The following is an 18,358-nucleotide window of genomic DNA, read 5'->3' as shown; positions in this document are numbered from 1 at the left end:
TAGTGACTTTTTCATCTCTCATTTTATTAATTTTGTCTCTTCTTTCCTTCTTTTGGTCAGATTTTCTAAGGGTTTATCAATCTTGTTTATCCTTTCAAAACCAACTCTTTGTTTCATTTATTCTTTGGATTGATATTTTTGGTTTCTACTTCAATAATTTCTGCCTTAATCTTTATTATTGCTTCCTGTCTACTGATTTTTGGTTTGCCTTGTTCTTCTTTTTCCAAGGCCTTAAGGAGAAGCACTAATTTGTTTACTTGTGAATTCTCCAATTTCTTAATATAGGCACTCAGAGCTATAAATGTCCCTCTTAGGCATGCCTTCATTGTGTCCCAAAGGTTTTGGTATGTTGTATTATCATCATTATTTGATTCTATAAATTTATTGATTTCCTTTTTGCTTTCATCAATGACCCATTCATCATCCAATAGTGTACTGTTTAGTCTCCATGAATTTCTGTATGCTCTGTAGTTTTTCTTGTTGTTGATTTGTAGTTTAATCACCTTGTGATCAGAGTACAAGGGATTATTTCAATTTTCCTGTATTTGTTAAGATTTGCTTTGTGTTAATATATGGGTTATTTTATGAATGTTCTATACACTGCTGAGAAAAAAAAATGTATATTCTGCAGCATTTAGATTGAATGCCCTGTAGATATCTGTTAGGTCCATTTGTTCCATGACATCACTTAATCCAGATGTCTCTCTGTATATTTTTTGCCAGGATGATCTGACAATTTATGAGAGTGGGGTATTGAAGTCACCCACTACAATTGTATTTGATGTTATTTATGACCTTAAGCCTAACAATGTTTGTTTGATAAAATTGGGGCCCCCATGTTAGGTGCATATACTTTTAGGATTATAATGTCTTCCTGTTGGAGTGTTCCTTTAATCAGTATAAAGTGGCCTTCTTTATCTTTCATCTATAATATTGGTTTGAACTCTATCTTGTCAGATATTAGGATAGTGACCCCTACTTGTTTCCTAGGCCCATTTGCTTCAAATACAATTTTTCATACTTTCTTCCTAAGATGGTCTTTATTTTAGTGAGAGATGAGTTTCCTGGAGGCAAGAAACAACAGAATCATGCTTTTTAATCCAGACTAAAAGCCTGTGTCTTTTGGTGGGGCATTGAGGCCATCAATATTAAAAGTTATTATTGATAGTTGGAGAACTGGCTTAGCAGTTAAGATGCTTGTCTGCAAAGCCTAAGGATCCAAGTATAATTCTCCACGTCCCATGTAAAGTGGATGCCAAGGTGGTGCATGCATCTAGAGACCATCTGCAATGGCTAGAGGTCCTGGCATGCCCATCCTCTCTCTCTCTCTCTCTTTATTTCTCTGTCTCAAATAAATAAATAAAAATACATATTTTTTAAAGTTATTATTGAAAGTTATGTGTTTATTACCTCCATTCTTGTTTTGTAGTGCTTCCTGTTTTTGCTTTACTCTCTTGTTTTTTTTAAATTTATTTTTGTATGGACATATTTTGTATTTAAACAACACATGTTGGTAAAATCCTTTCTCTCCTCCTTTCCCTGTTTTTGAAGAGGCCTTTCTCACTGGGGATGTAGGTTAACCACATGAGGATTGTGGGTCATGCATTATGGGGACAGCAATCAGTTATGGAGAAGAGGCAATATCTCTGTGCAAAATGTCCCAACTTGTGGCTCTAACAATCTTTTCCATCCTCTCTTCTGCAAAATTCCCTGAACCATGTTTGGTGTGTTTTAGGTCTACTTCAGTGATGGGCTCTTAGGAGCCTCTGGATCTCTGGTTTGGTAGGTATTGAGTGTCCACAGTGTCTACCTCCTTCACCCTTGTGCTGATATCAGGTTCACCAAGAAAGCACCACTCTTGCTCATTTCCCCAATTCCTCTGTGGTTTCAGCTGGTACTGGGACAATGTGTGCTGGTCATTAATCTCCTCAGATCCCACTCCCATCTGAAAAACAGAAGTATAATCTCCAATGGAGAGGGAATTCACAACCAGATAAATGTGATAACCATTATTAATTTAGAGATCATTTAAAGAGTGCAGACCCTCTTATATGCCAAGATTAGTGGGAGCTTGACAATGGGAAACAAATTCATTATCTGGATATGATTTTGTCATATTTCCCACTTCCAGATATGATTTCCTTTTCACTGAGTGGATCTGCTAGCCAATCCAACAGCAGTTGGTTACCCACCATGGTTGTGTGCCATTATTGCACTTGTGTGATTATAATGTCAGGTTATTTGCTTCTGAGTCACTTAGACTTTGAGTTGGTAGGACAGATGTTGGCCACTTCCCCTGATGCAGCACTAGATGGGATAATTGAGGATTGGCTCACTTCTGGATTCCAACCAGGTCTCTCCATGGCCCATGCCAACAGTGTATGGTGGCTTTGGCAGTAGGGTCTTACCATTAACCTATGGTGGGTAACTAAGTGCTCTGATGGAAGTCTATCCTGTTTGTTTTGGGAGACCTTGTAGGTTTGTCTGATCAACAGCTCATTGTGGATGTTAATTGCATCCTGGTACAGGAAATTACAGGCCAGCACCAAGTAAAAAGAAAAAGTCAGAATAAAAAGAAAAAATGGGAGAAATTTAAGGTTGGGCTTATCTTACCCTAAATAGCAGTTTGATACAAGTGCTCCCCATAAGGTTCTGTTGAGGGTTCAAACTTTTGGTCTAGCTTTCTGAATATAGGATGGTACCAATTCAATTTGGGTTGAGTTTTGTGTCCCCCCAACCCTTCCTCTTCTTTTTTTAAATTTTAAATTTTTTTATTTTTATTTATTTTTTCTCAATTTTTATTAACATCTTCCATGATTATAAAAAAAATATCCCATGGTAATACCCTCCCTCGCCCCACTTTCCCCTTTGAAGTTCCATTCTCCATCATATTCCCTACCCATCTCAATCAGTGTTTTATTTTGATGTCATGATCTTTTCCTCCTCTTATGATGGTCTTGTGTAGGTAGTGTCAGGCACTGTGAGGCCATGGATATCCAGGCCACTTTATGTCATGAGGCAGCACGTTATAAGAAGTCCTACCTTTCTTTGGCTTTTACATTCTTTCCACCACCTCTTCTACATTAGACCCTGAGCCTTGGAAGGTGTGATCAAGATGTTACTCACTACTCCAGTCACTTCTTTCCAGCACGTAATTTCTGAGTCATTCCAAGGTCACTGACATCTTAAAAGAGAAGATTCTCTACCACAATTGAGAGTAGCATTAATATAAAGGCATGAATATTAAGATAAATGCAAAAAGGGCAGTTTGATAAGCATAGTATATACATTTACACAGACATCAGCAGATGTTACCCCCCAAGGGCTCATGACTACCCCTGTTTTAAGTTTTCAGTATCAGGGATGTATTCCCTCCCATGGAGTGGGCTTCCAGTCCAATTAGAAGGCATTCTGTTTCCACCATGATAGATGTGCTACTATTGCACCCATTGGCTCATTTGGCCTGGCTGGCCAATTATAGGGCTTGCAGTGTCCACTGTGGAGTAACTTCACTGGTAGTATCTCCTTCTCCCAATGAACTTCATGTAGAATGGCTTCTTCCAGCTTTTTCTCAGCTGGTCTACATGGAGGAAGTTATCAGCTCAGTTCCAACAGGATTCCTCTGTGGCCTTGAAGGCCAAGTAGGTGGAGTCTTTAGCAATAAGGTCTTACATTCTATTCCTGGTGGGAAACCAATGGCCTTGGCAATGACCTATAATATTTTGGGGACATTAGAGACCTCCCTGGCCAATAATTCACTGGAAGGTATCCTATTCTTGGCACTGAAAATTTTCTAGCAACGATCTATGACTCCTGATTGTTCCATTGTCCAAAACCCTATGATTTATTTATATCTTCTGAGATTTTGATTAGCCCTCCCTCCATCTTTTCTTTACTCAATATCTTCCACTGACCTTACTTTGAGCCTTTTCACCCCCATTAATAGATTCTTCTTCTTACATTTATATAATACCATCCTATTGAGTACCCTCCTCCCTTCCTTTCTAGTCCGTTCATATCTCTTTTTTAGCTTACTGGCGTCTGCTACTGAGTTTTTATCTTCTCACACAAAAGCCCAATCATCTGTAGCTAGGATACACATATAAAACAGAACATGCAGCACCTGAATTTCTGGAGCTGGGTTACCTCACTTAGTATAATCCTTTGCAGATCCATCCCTTTGCCTGCAAATTTCATAACTTCATTTTTCTTCTGCTGAGTAGAACTCCATTGTATAAAAGTACCTTATCTTCATCATCCACTCATCAGTTGAGGGAAGTGTAGGCTGGTTCCATTTCCCAGCTATTCTGAATTGAGTGGCAATAAACATGGTTGAGCATGTACTTCTAAGGAAATGGGATGAATCTTTAGGATATATGCCTAGGCGTGCTACAGCTGGGGCATATGGTAGATCAAATTTTACCTGTTTCAGGAACCTCAAACACTGATTTCCACAATGGCTGCACCAGATTGCATTCCGACCAACAGTGTAGAAGGGTTCCTTTTTTTCCACATACCTGCCAGTATTTATGATCATTTGTTTTCATGATGGTAGCCAATCTGATAGGAGTGAGATGGAATCTTAATGTAGTTTTAATCTGCATTTCCCTCATTACTAGGGATGTAGAACTTTTTTAAGATACTTATATGCCATCCATATTTCTACTTTTGAGAACTCTCTATTTAGCACCAAAGTCCATTTTTTAATTGGCTTGATTGATTTCTTATTATTTAGCTTTTTGAGTTCTATGTATATCCTAGATATTAATCCTCTGTAATATATATAGCTGGCAAAGATTTTTTCCCACTCTGTAGGATGCCTCTTTGTTTTATTCACAGTGTCCTTTGCTGTACAAAATCTTTGTAATTTCATGTGGTCGCAGTGGTTAATCTGTGGTTTTATTGCATGAGCAATTGGGGTTATATTCAGAAAGCCTTTGCCAAGACCAATATGTAGCAGTTTCAGAGTTTCAGGTCTGATGTTAAGGTCTTTAATCCATTTGGACTTAATTCTTGTGCATGGAGAGAGAGAGAGAATCTATTTTCATCCTTCTACAGATACATATCCAGTTTTTCCAGCAACATTTGCTGAAGCTGTCTTTTCTCCAGTAAGTATTTTTGGCATTTTTATCGAATATAAGGTGGCTATAGCTACCTGGACCTATATCTGGGTCCTCTATCCTGCTCCATTGATCTACAGGTCTGCATTTGTACCAGTTCTTTGCTGTTTGCATTAGTATGGCTCTGTAGTATAGGATAAAATCAGGTATGGTGATACCACCAGCCTTATTTTTGATGCTCAGTATTATTTTAGATATTCAAGGGTTTTTTTGTGTTTCCAAATGAATTTTTGGATTGTTTTTTCTATTTCCATGAAGAATGCCATTGGAACTTTGATGGGGATTGCAATAATGTGTAGATAGCTTTTGGAAAGATTGCCATTTTCACAATATTGATTCTTCCAATCCAGGAATAAGGGATTTTTTTTTACATTTCCTAGTGTCTTCTGCAATTTCTTGCTTGGGAGTTTTACAGTTTTCATTGTAGAGATCCTTTACTTCCTTGGTTAGGTTTATTCCAAGTCACTTTTTTTTCTTTGATGTAATCGTGAATGGGAGTGATTCTCTGATTTCACCCTCTGCATGTTTGTTGTTTGCATATAGGAAGGCTACTGATTTCTATGTCTTTATTTTGTATCCTGCTACGTGGCTGTTGGTATTTATCAGCTCTAACCATTTGCTGATAGAGTCTTTAGGGTCTTTTAAATGTAGAATCATGCCAACTGCAAATAATGATAAATTGATCTCTTCCTTTCCAATTTGGATACCTTTTATGTGCATCTCTCAACTTGTTGCTATGGCTACAACTTCCAGTACTATATTAAACAAAAGTGGGGACAGTGTACACCCTTGTCTTGTTCCTGATTTTAGTGAAGAAGCTTCAGTTTTTCCCCATTTAGTAATATGTTGGCTGTAGGCTTGTCATAAATAGCCTTTATTATATTGAGATATGTTCCTTCTATTCCCAGTCTCTGTAGAACTTTTATCATGAAGGGATGTTGGATTTTGTCAAATGCTTTCTCTGCATCTAATGAGATAATCATGTGATTTTTATCCTTCAATCCATTTATATAATGCATAATATTTATCAATTTGCTTATGTTGAACTATCCCTGTATCACTGGGACAAAGTCTACTTTGTCAGGGTGAATGACCTTTCTGATATATACTTATATTCTGTTTGCCAATATTTCATTGAGAATTTTTGCATCTATGTTCAGGAGGAAGATTGATATGTAATGTTCTTTTTTTGTTCTATGTTTGCCTGGTTTTGGTATCAGAGTGATGCTGGCTTCATAGAAGGAGTTTGTTAGGGTTCTTTCTTTTTCTGTTTTATGGTAAAGCTTGAGAAGCAATGGTGTTAGTTCTTCCCTGAAGGTCTGGTAAAATTCAGCAGTGAATCCATCTGGGTCTGGGCTTTTTAAAAAATATTTTATTATTATTATTTTTTCTTTTTTTTTTTAATTTTCGATTGCACTTTTTTAAATTTGTTTTAAAATTTTTTTAGTTTATTTATTTTTATTTGAGAGCGACAGACACAGAGAGAAAGACAGATAGAAGGAGAGAGAGAGAATGGGCGCACCAGGGCTTCCTGCCTCTGCAAATGAACTCCAGACACGTGCGCCCCCTTGTGCATCTGGCTAACGTGGGACCTGGGGAACCGAGCCTCGAACTGGGGTCCATAGGCTTCAAAGGCAAGCACTTAACTGCTAAGCCATCTCTCCAGCCCGGTCTGGGGTTTTTTAGTTGGGATATTTTTGGTAACTGCCTGGATCTCCATGCTTGTTACAGGTATATTTAAGTGATTAATCTCATCTTGATTTATTTTAGGTATGTCATATAAATCAAGGAAATCATTCATTTCTTTCAGATTTTCATACTTAGTGGAGTATATGTTTTTATAGTATGTCCCTATGATGTTTTGAATTTCTCTGGTTATCTGTTGTGATGTTGCATTTTTCTTCTCTTATGCTATTAATTGTGTCTATTCACTCTTTCTTTTGGTTAGATTTGCTAAGGGTTTATCAATCTTTTTTATCCTCTCAAAGAAACAAATCTTTGTTTCATTGTTTCTTTGGAATGTTATTTTTTGTTTCTATTTCATTAATTTCTTCCCTAATCTTTATTATTTCTTCCCGTCTACTGATTTTTGGTTTGCCTTGTTCTTCTTTTTCAAAGGCTTTAAGGTGAAGCATTAGGTTGTTTACCTGTGACCTTTCTAATTCTTAATGTAAGTGCTTAAAACTATAAATTTACCTCTCAGGACTGCCTTCATTGTGTCCAGGAGATATTGCTATGATGTGTTCTCATAATCATTTGGCTATAAATTTTTGGCTTACTTCTTGATTTCTTCATTGACCCATTCATCATTTAGTAGTGTATTCTTTAGTTTCCATGATTTTGTGCATGCTCTATAGGTTTTCTTGCTATTGATTTGTAGTTTGATTCCATTGTGGTCAGATAGAATTCAAGGAATTATTTCAGTTTTCCTGTATCTGTTAAGATTTACTTTGTGTCCTAATATATGGTCTATTTTAGAGAATGTTTAATGTGCCTCTGAAATGAATGTATATTCTGCAGCATTTGGATGAAATGTCCTGTATATCTGTTAGGTCCATTCCTTCTATGACCTCATTTATTCCAGATATCTCTCTGTTTATTTTTTCCTGGTATGACCTGTCAATTGTTGAGAGTGGGGTGTTGAAGTTACCCACTACCACTGTGTTTGGTGTAATCTGTGACCTTAGATCTAATAGCATTTGTTTGTTGAATTTGGGGGCCCCCATGTTAGGTGCATATATGTTTAAGATTGCAATGTCCTCTTCCTGGAGTGTGCCTTTAATCAATGTAAAGTGACCTTCCTTATCTCTATTAACTAATGTTGGATTGAAGTCTACCTTGTCAGATATTAGAATAGCAACCCCTGCTTGTTTTCTAGGTCCATTTGCTTGACAGACCTCAGATAGTGTCCATCCTTTGTAGAAAGGTGGGTTTCATGGAGGCAACAACTTGAAGGATCCTGCTTTTTACCCAGTCTGCAAACTCATGTCTTTTGGTTGGGGTATTGAGGCTGTTGATATTAAGCGATATTATTGAAAGGTGTGTATTTACTTTTGCCATTTTTTTTGTAGTGCTTTTGGTTTTACCTTTTCTCTCTTGTGTTCACTAGTATTTGAGTATTGTTTGGTTTTTCCTGGTTCCTTACATGTGTGCTTTTCTTTTTCTTCAGCATGGAGGATTCTTTCAAGTATTTTCTGTAGATCTGATTTTTTCTTCAAATATTCATTTAGCCTGCCTTTGTCATTGACTGTCCTTATTTCTTTGTATATTTGAATGGATAGCTTTGCAGGATAAAGTAACTTTCGTTGACATTTGTTATCTTTCGGAACTTGGAATACATCACTCCAAGTCCCTCTGGCTTTTAAAGTTTGTGTTGAGTAATCTGCTGTAATCCTGATGGGCTTGCCTTTGTAGGGAACTTGATTTTTCTCTCTGACTGCTTTCAATATTTTTCTTTGGTTTATGTGTTTGGTAGTTTGATTATAATATAGTGAGGAGAGGTTCTTTTCAGGTTTTGTCTGGCTGTTCTTCTAAAGGCTTCCTGTATCTGCATTGGCACCTCTTTCCCAATTTGGTGGACCTTTTCTTCTATGATTTTGTTGAGGATTCCTACTATGCCTTTGGGGTGAAATTCTTCTCCTTCTACTATGCCCTGAATTCTTATGTTTATTCATGGTGTCCCAACTATCTTGAAATTCCCACTCATATTTTCTATTAGTTTCTGTTTCTCTTTGTTGTACTGTATTAGATCTGCCATCTGGTCTTCTAGCTTATATATTCTGTCCTCTCTTTCATCCATTCTACTGGTGAGATTTTCTACAGAGTTTTTTATTTCTTTTTTTTAAATTTAATTTATTAGTTTTCTTTTCAGTAAATACAGGCAGTTTGGTACCATTATTTAGGCTCATCTGTGATCTACCCCTTCCCATTAGACCCTCCTTGTTAATGAAAATGGGGTGTGCATTGTGGAGTTAGCCCCCAGTTATTGGTATGATAAATGTCTCTTCAAATCATGACCCAACATGTGACTCTGACATTCTTTCTGCCCCCTCTTCCGCAAAATATTCCTGAGCCATGTTGGGTTCATTTTTGGTCTGCTTCAGTGCTGAGGTGTTGGGGGCCTCTGAGGTTCTGGCTCTCTGATTTGGTAGGAGTTGATTTTTCTCTGTGTTGATCTCCTTCCCCTTTGTGCTGGTATCCAGTTCACAGGAAAACATCACCTTTGCTTATTTCGCCAGTTGTCCTTAGTTTCAGTTGGGCCCCTTTTGAGGTATGTTGGGGCAGCTCTCTTCTTAGGATCTGCATCTATCTGGAAAAGAGAAGCAGATTCTCCAACAGAGAGTAAGTTAGCACCCGGAAAATTGAGATAACACTTACTTTTTTGATAGACAGTATGGTAGGTTTAGGCCCTCTTATACCCCGTGATTGATGGTAGCTTAATATTGTAGAGTGGGCTTGTGTTTGGGTATGTTTATGACTTGTTTCCCAGCTCCAGCTATGGGTCTAGTACCACTGAGTGGATCAGTTAGCCAAATCAAGAGCAATTGGTTCCTCACCATGGCTGTGTACCACTATTGCATTTGTGTGGGCATCACATCCGGTTATTTGTTGCTAATTAGGTTAAACAATGTGTTGCTTGGACAGATCTTGGTCATTTCTCCCAGTCGCCTATGTAGCGCCTTCTGGCACTAGACACGCTGACTGTCTGGGGACTGACTCTCTCCTGGCTTCCAGCCATGTCATTCCATTTTATGCATCAGCTGTGTATGGAGTCTTCAGCAATAGGGTCTTACCACTGGCCTTTGGTGGGTCATCAAGTACTCTGACAGAAGTCTGTCATTGTTTTGGGAAACCTTGTAGGTTTCTCTGATCAAAAGCTCATTGTGGATGGTAGGCCCAAGCTGGAAGTGGGGGGTTACAGGTCAGTGTCCACTAAGAAATTGAGGGAAAAGATAACTAATATACAAGAGTTAGAGAGGAGAGAGATAGAGGGGAGAGGGGGAGAGGGAGGGAGGGAAGATGTAGGAGATTTAGGTCAGTCTTGATCCTACCCTCTCCAGTGTCTTGTGGTTCAGGTGTTTCCTGTAAGGGTCTAGTGAAGGTTCAGCCAGCCATTTGGTCTGTCTTTTAGGAAGTAGAATTTTATGGTACCATTGCTGTTTGGGTCCAGATTACTGTTTTCCACCCTTTGATTCCCTCCCCGCTCTCCCATCCATCTTATTGTCTAGTCCATGAGGTGCTTGCTGGGTATATAAGGCATCTTGGGCAGATTCAGGTTAGGTGTTGCAGATGAGTGAGACTATGTGTCGATTTTTTTTCTGTGATTGGGTAAGTTCGCTGAGAATGATCTATGGTTGAACCTGGAACAGATCATAATGTCTATCTTTAAAGCATTGTGATCTCACATAATGTGTGAAATTATTTAAATTTTCCTGACTTTATGAAGGCACACTTTATGGCCTAATATATGGTCAATTTTGGAAAAGGTTTCCTGGGCTGTTGAGAAGAATGTGCATTCTGTAGAGTAGGGGTGGAAAGTTCTGGAGATATCCTTTTGGTCTAGTTGATCTATGATGTTGTTGAGCTCTATTATTTCCTTGTTGATTTTCTTCTTGGATGATCTGTCTATTGACCGTGGAGTACTGAAGTCTCTGACTATGATGGTGTTAGTGTTCATTTCTGTTTTATTGTTGAGTAGATTTCATTTTATAAACTGTGGTGCAATGTGTTTGGTGCATAAATACTTATGATTGTGATGTGCTTATGTAGGATCATCCACTTGATTAGTAAAAAGTGGCCTTCTTTGTCATTTTTTATTACTTTTGATTCAAAGTCTATTTTATCACATATTAATATAGCAGCACCCACTTGGTTTTTTATTTCCATTTGTTTGAAATATTGTTTTCCAACTTTTCACCCTGGGAAGGTGTCTATCTATAGTGGTGAGGTGGGTTTCTTGAGTACAGCAGATAAAAGGATCCAGCTTTTTGATCCACTGTGATAACCTATGTCTTTGGCTAGGTGAGTTAAGACTATTAATATTTACTGTGAGGTTTGTATTAATACCTGCCATAATGAGGTGTTTTACGGAGTTTGGTGTTTCCTTGTTTTTTGTACTATGTTGAGCCTTATCTAGACTTGATTATTGTGATCTTCTTATTGTTGGCTCCTTAGATTGGTTGTTTAACTCTTCTGTGTGGAGTATTCCCTCAAGTATCCTCTGTAGGTTTATTTGTGTTCATATAATTATAGACTTGATTTTTTCATAGAAACTTTTCCTTTCACCATTATGAGGAATAATTTTGTTGGGTTGAGTAGCTTGGGTTGGAAGCCATAGTTTTTTACACTTTGAAATGTTCCATTTCAGGCCCTTCTGGCTTTCAGGGATTCCATTGAGAAATCTGATGTAATTCTGATGGGATTGCCTTTGAATCTTATGAATTGTTTTTCTCTTGCTGTTTTTAACATTCTCTCTTCATTTTCATTGTTCAGAGTTTTAACTACTTTGTGTCTTGGAGAGTTTCCTCTTTGGTCGTGTTTGGTTTTATGTGGGCTTCTTGTATCTAGATGGGCCTCTTGTTTGAGAGATTCAGAAAATTTTCTTCAATAATTTTGTTGAGTATGGTCTCTATGTCTCTGGACTGGATTTCCTCTCCTCTGATATACCCATGATCTGGATGTTTGTTCATTTTAGGGTATCCCACAGTTCCCTCATATTCTGTTCACTTCATTTTTTTGAACTCAGAAATACTTTGGCTTCCCAATCAATTTCTTCTATCTTGGCTTCCAGGTCAGAGGTTCCGTCCTCCACATGAATAAGTCTGTTGGTCTGGGGTTCTGGAGATGATTTTATAATTTCTATTTGATTTTTGTTTTCTGTTGTGTTATTTACCATCGTCTCTATCTCTGTTTTGAGGTAAAATTTCAATTTGAGTTCTGATTTTCTTCATATTTCCTGGAATTCATTCTTGTATTTGATCAAATCTTCATTAAGCTTAATTAACTGGCTGTTATCTTCCATTTCTTTACTCCCCTTCAATTTATTCATATCTCTTTTGAGGGTTGTGATGTTTTCTTCAATCAAGTTAAGCCTACTGTCAAAAGCTGAATGCTCTAGGAGATGATTTCATTGATACAATTGATACAATTTTGTTTCTTTCATAGTTTGCTTCCAGTTCCATGATTTTTTTTTTTTTTTTTTTTTGGATCTGGTCCCATTGGTTGTTGTGTTATCATTTTGGAATGAGTGTCTGTTGATTTCTCTGCAGGCTTCCACTGTAGGACTAGGCATCCTTGGTGGAGATCTCTCAGTTTTATGACTTTTATTGGCTTTTTGGCATTGTTGTCTACCCATTTTAGCATGATTCTTTATTTTAATGAGGAGGAAGCAAGTGTTTTCCTTTGGCTCATGTACCCTTTGACTCTAGTGAACAGTGATGTTGGTACCCAGTGGTCAGTCAGGATACCAGAGCAAAAGAACTGATTCTACAGCTCACACAGGGACCAATAAAAACACAGTGGGATGTTCCAGGCCCACCAGGGGACTGGGAGGAGCCAGGGAGCACAGATATGTCTAGTCACTCCAGGCCAACCTGCCCACACATAATCTGACCAGGAACCAGGGTATTGGGAGGAGCTAGGAAACAGCAGTCTGGCCTACTCTTTCCACACTGCCAAGCCTGCCACCGCACAGAGTAGCACAGGAAACCCAGGCCAATAAGCCAGGAGGAGCCAGGAAACCCGTGTCTGGCCTACTCACTCCACATCACCTTGCTTGCCTGCCTGCTCTCTTGTTTTAACTGGGTATGGTTTACTTTTTTCCTGTTTCCTCATGTGTGTGCTTTGCTTCCTCTTCAGTGTGATGGATTCATTCAAATATTTTATATAAAGCTGGATTAGTTGTCATAAATTCTTCTAGCCTTTTTTTATTGTGGAATGTCCTTATTTCTCTATCAATTTGGATAGATAGCTTTGCAGGAAAAAGTAATCTTGGTTGGCAAATGTTATCTTTCAGAATTTAGAATACATAATTCCAAGCCCTTCTGGCTTTTAAAGTTTGTGTTGAGTAATCTGTTATCCTGAGTGGCTTGCCTTTATAGGTGACGTGCTTTTTCTCACCAACTGCTTTCAATATATGTTCTTTGGTTTGTGTGTTTAGTAGTTTAATTTTAACATGGCAAGGAGTGATTCTTTCCAGGTTTTGTAAGTTTGGTGTTCTAAAAGCTTCCTGTATCTGCATTGGCATTTCTTTCCCAATTTGGTGAAAATTTTCTTCTATGATTTTGTTGAAAATGCCTACTATGTCTTTGGAGTGAGATTCTCCTTGTACTACACCCTGAATTTTTATGTTTGAACTTTTCATAGTGTCCAGAATATCTTTAAATTCCTATTGATATCTTCCTATTAGCTTGTCTTTCTCTCTGTTGGACTGTGTTAGATCTGTCACCTTGTCTTCTAGTTTAGATAAGACTTTCCACTGAATTTTTTCTTTGACTTACTGTGTTTTTCATACTAGTGTTTCTGCCTGCCTTTTCTTCAGTATTTCTATTTCTTTACTCAAGTCTTGTAATAATGTCTTTATTTCATTAAGCTGGTTTCCTGTGTTCTCTTGGGATTCCTTCAGGGGTTTATGCTCTTCTTTAATTAGTGAATTTATTTCTTTGATTACTTTTATTTCTTTGAGTATAAATAAAATCATTTCTTGGAAATCTTTATCAGGAATTTGATCTAAAACAGTCTCATTCTGGGTCATTTTTGATGGATTTATAATTTTGGGTGGGATTGTATTGTCTTGATTCTTTGTGTTTCTTGTACTATAATGTAGCAATTTTTGCATCCTGAGTTGATTTGATGCTTCAGTCTTCTAATTACCTGCAGTGCTCTTAGACTTGGAAATCCAGCTTTATGTACCTTCAGGGTAGGAGGTTAAGGTGCCAAGTGTAGCTCTTGTACTCCAATCCAATCGCAGAAATAATCCTAGGTGCTGTGTTTGCCTGTTATTCTAGTGAGCTGGGTGGAGCAATTTACTGGCAAATTCTAAAATTCCACTGAGCAATATACACATTACATAAAAACCAGCATAGAGTATGCAAGTGTGGGGATTAAAACAGATAACCTTATAAAGAAAAAAAAATATTTAAGGGTATGTGTTGCTCTATACCCTTAAGTCTGTCAGCTTGAGGTTGATATTTCTGTTCTGAAATGGGGTCCAGGTCAGTTTGGATCTAAATCAGACCCTGCCCCCAATAGTGACAGAAGAAAAAGATGTATGAATTTGAAAGCATCAAAGGCAACAAAGTCAACCTACAAATATAGCTTAATTGAGAATGGTAAAGCCAACCAAGAATATATAACCCATAACCTGTCCTGACATGGAAGGAGAGTTTAGCACTTCCAGTGCAGGCCTATGTACCTGCTTTATTGTCAGTTGGCCTCATTACCTTTTGGGATGGCTTCCAATCCCACCAATGCTGCATGCCCAGCTCAATCCTCTGTGTTTCAGTGTAGATTTGGTGTTCTGATAAGCTGCCCTGGATGCCCTGCTGCCAGGGCCTGAACAAGTTCCCTGGATGTTTGCAGTTCTGATTGTTGGGGGATGGGAGAGTGCAAAAAGCCTAGAGTTGTACTGGAACTGCTTAGCTGATCCCACCTGTATCCTCTTCAGCTCCTCTTTGCTGTCTCCCCTTCAGGTTTCTTGCCTTTGTAAGGAGGCTGATAAGGTTGGAAAATTCCCTAGTTTGGTCTCTGTTCCTGCATCTTGGTGCCCGGCCAAATAGGTGTGCAGATCTCTGACCATCAGGCCCACAAGCCTCTGTAGAATTCTGGCCTGTTTCCTCCTTTCTGGTAGATCTTGGTCTCTCCTGCTTCTCTACTGTGGCCAATAATAACCCATACACCTTCACTTTTCAGAAGAAGAGTGGATTTTGCTGTGTTTTTTCTTAAATCCCTCCCTAGGCTGCTTTGGTGTGACATCTATGCAATCTCATCTTACCCAGAAATCTAAAATCCTTATAATTAAAAATATATATTCATTTATCTAAGAAACAGAAGGAGAGAAAGAGAGAGAGGGAGAGAGAAAGAGAATGGGCACACCAAAGCCATTTGCCTCTGTAAATAAATGCCAGTAAATAAATGCCAGATGGATGTGCCACTTTGTGCATCTGGTTTTACATGGGTACTGGGGAATTAAACCTGGGCCATCAGACTTTGCAAACAAGTGTCTTTAACTGATGTGCCATTTTTCTAGCCCCTGAACTTTTTTTTTTTAATTTATATAGAGAGTGCAGATTTATCCATGGCTTCTGGAGAGACGTTTATATTTTATTACTATATATAGTCATTATTTACATTTAATGTGAATGAGTAAAAGATAGCTGCCAGTAATGTTCACTCTTATTCCATCTAAGATTCACTGCTTAGGGTCACAGAACCTGAGAGGATCATCTGTATTTTCATTATACAGGTGTTCTGACAACAAGGCATGGTTATATCTTCCAACACAGGAGGTCCACCCAGGCACTGACTTTACACTGACATGTGTCCAGGAATTTTATTTCCATGGTTCATAATCTTGAGAAATCTATAGCCTAATGTCCTAACTCTTGTCTGTTCTTTCTGAGTTGATATTTGGAGAAGGATAAATTTCCTCAAAAGCCTTTAAAATATGCTATTTGTCTTACTCAAGTTAATCAATCAACATCAAGTTAATCAACAACACCTATTTTTTTTTTTTTTTTGATGTGCTGAGGACTAAATGTAGGACTCTGGACATGTTAGCTAAGCACTGAACTACACCTACAACAAACATATTTATTTATAACCTTATATTCTTACCATGCAAGTGTTTAGTTTTGTTGTTGGTCTTTGTAAGTCACCCAGAGCCTTATGAAATAGGAGTTTTATTAGAAACTGAAATGAATATAATAGTATCCATTTCCTCAATTATGATCATTTGACTTATGGCTTCACTGATTTTCTGTAAAAAGAAGTTAGAATTCTTGCCAGATAATGTACTCATAAGTAATGATTAAGTCACATTACAAGTCATTACACAAAGATGCATAAATTATCCATCCTTTAAGGAAATTGAGAGTAAATTTATATTCAGTGAACTGTGTTGAAATTACTGCTCATGTCAACAGTTGGTGAGTTAGATACAAATTTATTTATTTATATGTGGGCAAAGTTCCCTTTGAAATGGGCATACATTTTAAAATGACAAGATATATACTTAAATAAAATATTGAGTTTAAGGTATGTATTGTTAAACAGTTTCAGATATTTAATAAAGTGTATACTACTCCTAAACCTACCCACATGCATTCCCCTCACTTATATTAGGAGACTGGAAATGGTAATGGATGGAATCTGAAATATCCCTCACACTCTCATGTTTTCAATAGCTAGTGACTTACCAGCTTTGGGCACTGATTTGAACACTGTTGAGACTAAAATGTGGAGTTTGCTTTTAAGAAGTAGACAAGTGGGTACAAGCTTTTGACACTTATATTTATTTCTATTTCCTCTTGCTACCATCCAGTGAGTCTTTTCACACATGCTTATGCACCCATGAAATCTTCCAGGCCTTGCCCACCATGAACTGAAATCCTCTGAGACTGAGAGCCAAAATAAGGGTTTCCTCCCTAAAGTTGTTTCAATCAGATATTTTGTAATGCAACAAAAAAAAAAAAAACTGATACAGAAGTTCATGAATTTCATTAACTATGTACTAGCAAAACTATGCACTGAATATCCAAATTCCATAAAAATGGAAAATGAGGATGATATGCAGTTTTATATTCACACAAAATAAGATGTCAGTTTAAAAAAAAATATGTCATTCACATAGCAGGAGATGCAGCAATGAAAGGAGAAAGAAACTTCAAAGATAGGATTTGAGCATGTTCACATGAGAGACTTTACAGAAGGTGCTAAGCTACTTTAGATCTATGGAGAAAGCCCAGTTGGACAGTTTTTCAAACAATGTTTAGGAGTTTACATGTTTTTACTAGTATTAAAATATTGAACTTTGTTACCATTCTGGAGAAGAATTGAAAGTCCTACAAATAAAAACATGACTGAGCTCATTTAGCTAAGGGTAGATCTAGTTCTCTTTTAAATGAAGACAGCTGTCTTGGTCTGGGAGGCTTATGCAACTGCCATGTATTTCTCATAGTTCTAAAGGTTGGAAAGTCTGGGGTTAAAGTGACATCATGATGAATTTTGGGGAGGGCTTACCTTGAGGTTCTAGTATGCTGACTTCTCAAGATTCACATGACAAAATGAAAGCAAACTTTCTGGCCTCTTCCAAAGTAGTAGTCCCATTTATAAAGGCTCCATTCTGTGGACTTAATTACTTGCCAAGGTTCCAACTCCACATCATGCTACATTGGGGATTATACTTGAATTTATGAACGTGGAGGGACACACAAACACACATTCAGTCATATACAACAGCAGCCTTCTTGAGAATGTGAGTACTGAAGAGTCAGTTGGCAGCTACAGCATCTGCCCTAGCCACTCAGTGCTATCAATAACAATCGATAGTGCACACAGGATGTGACATGTATTTCACATAGGACTTATTGACACCTAAGTGTAAGGTGTTCATATAACTTAAAAGTAGAAAAATCCAACTTTTATATGATCTTCACACACAGAACTGATTGGAATTGCACATATGTTATATGGAATATGAAATGTCACCTTCAGTGTCAGGTGTTGAATGTATGGTTTCCAAATGTTAGTGCTATTTGGAGAGGTTCTGGAAACTTTATAAGGTGGAGCTTAATTGAACAAAGTAGGTCACTGGTGATATTCATATGAAGGTGATATTTATTTAGCCTTCAGTACTTTTCCTCATTTGCTGTTTCCTGACTTCCATGAAATAAAGAACCCTCCCTCCACATATTCCACCATGATGTTCTGCCTCAAGGTAAGCTCAGAATTAATGGCATCAAGTACTGTGCACAGAAGCTACTGAACCTGAATCAGAATAAATCCTCCCCCTTCCTAACTTGATCTGTCAGGTATTTAGTCATACTGACACAATGCTAACCATATGGCATCTGACTAACAACTTTAGTACTAATTAAATATGTGCTTAGGGATGGAAAGATGGCTTAGCGGTTAAGCACTTGCCTGTGAAGGCTAAGGACCCAGATTTCAGACTCAATTCCCCAGGACCCACATTAGCCAGATGCACTAGGAGGTGCAACGCATCTGGAGTTCATTTGCAG

This window comes from Jaculus jaculus, chromosome 1, assembly GCF_020740685.1.
Source record: "Jaculus jaculus isolate mJacJac1 chromosome 1, mJacJac1.mat.Y.cur, whole genome shotgun sequence".
In the NCBI taxonomy this organism is placed as follows: domain Eukaryota; kingdom Metazoa; phylum Chordata; class Mammalia; order Rodentia; family Dipodidae; genus Jaculus; species Jaculus jaculus.
Note: the sequence above shows the minus strand (reverse complement) of the source record.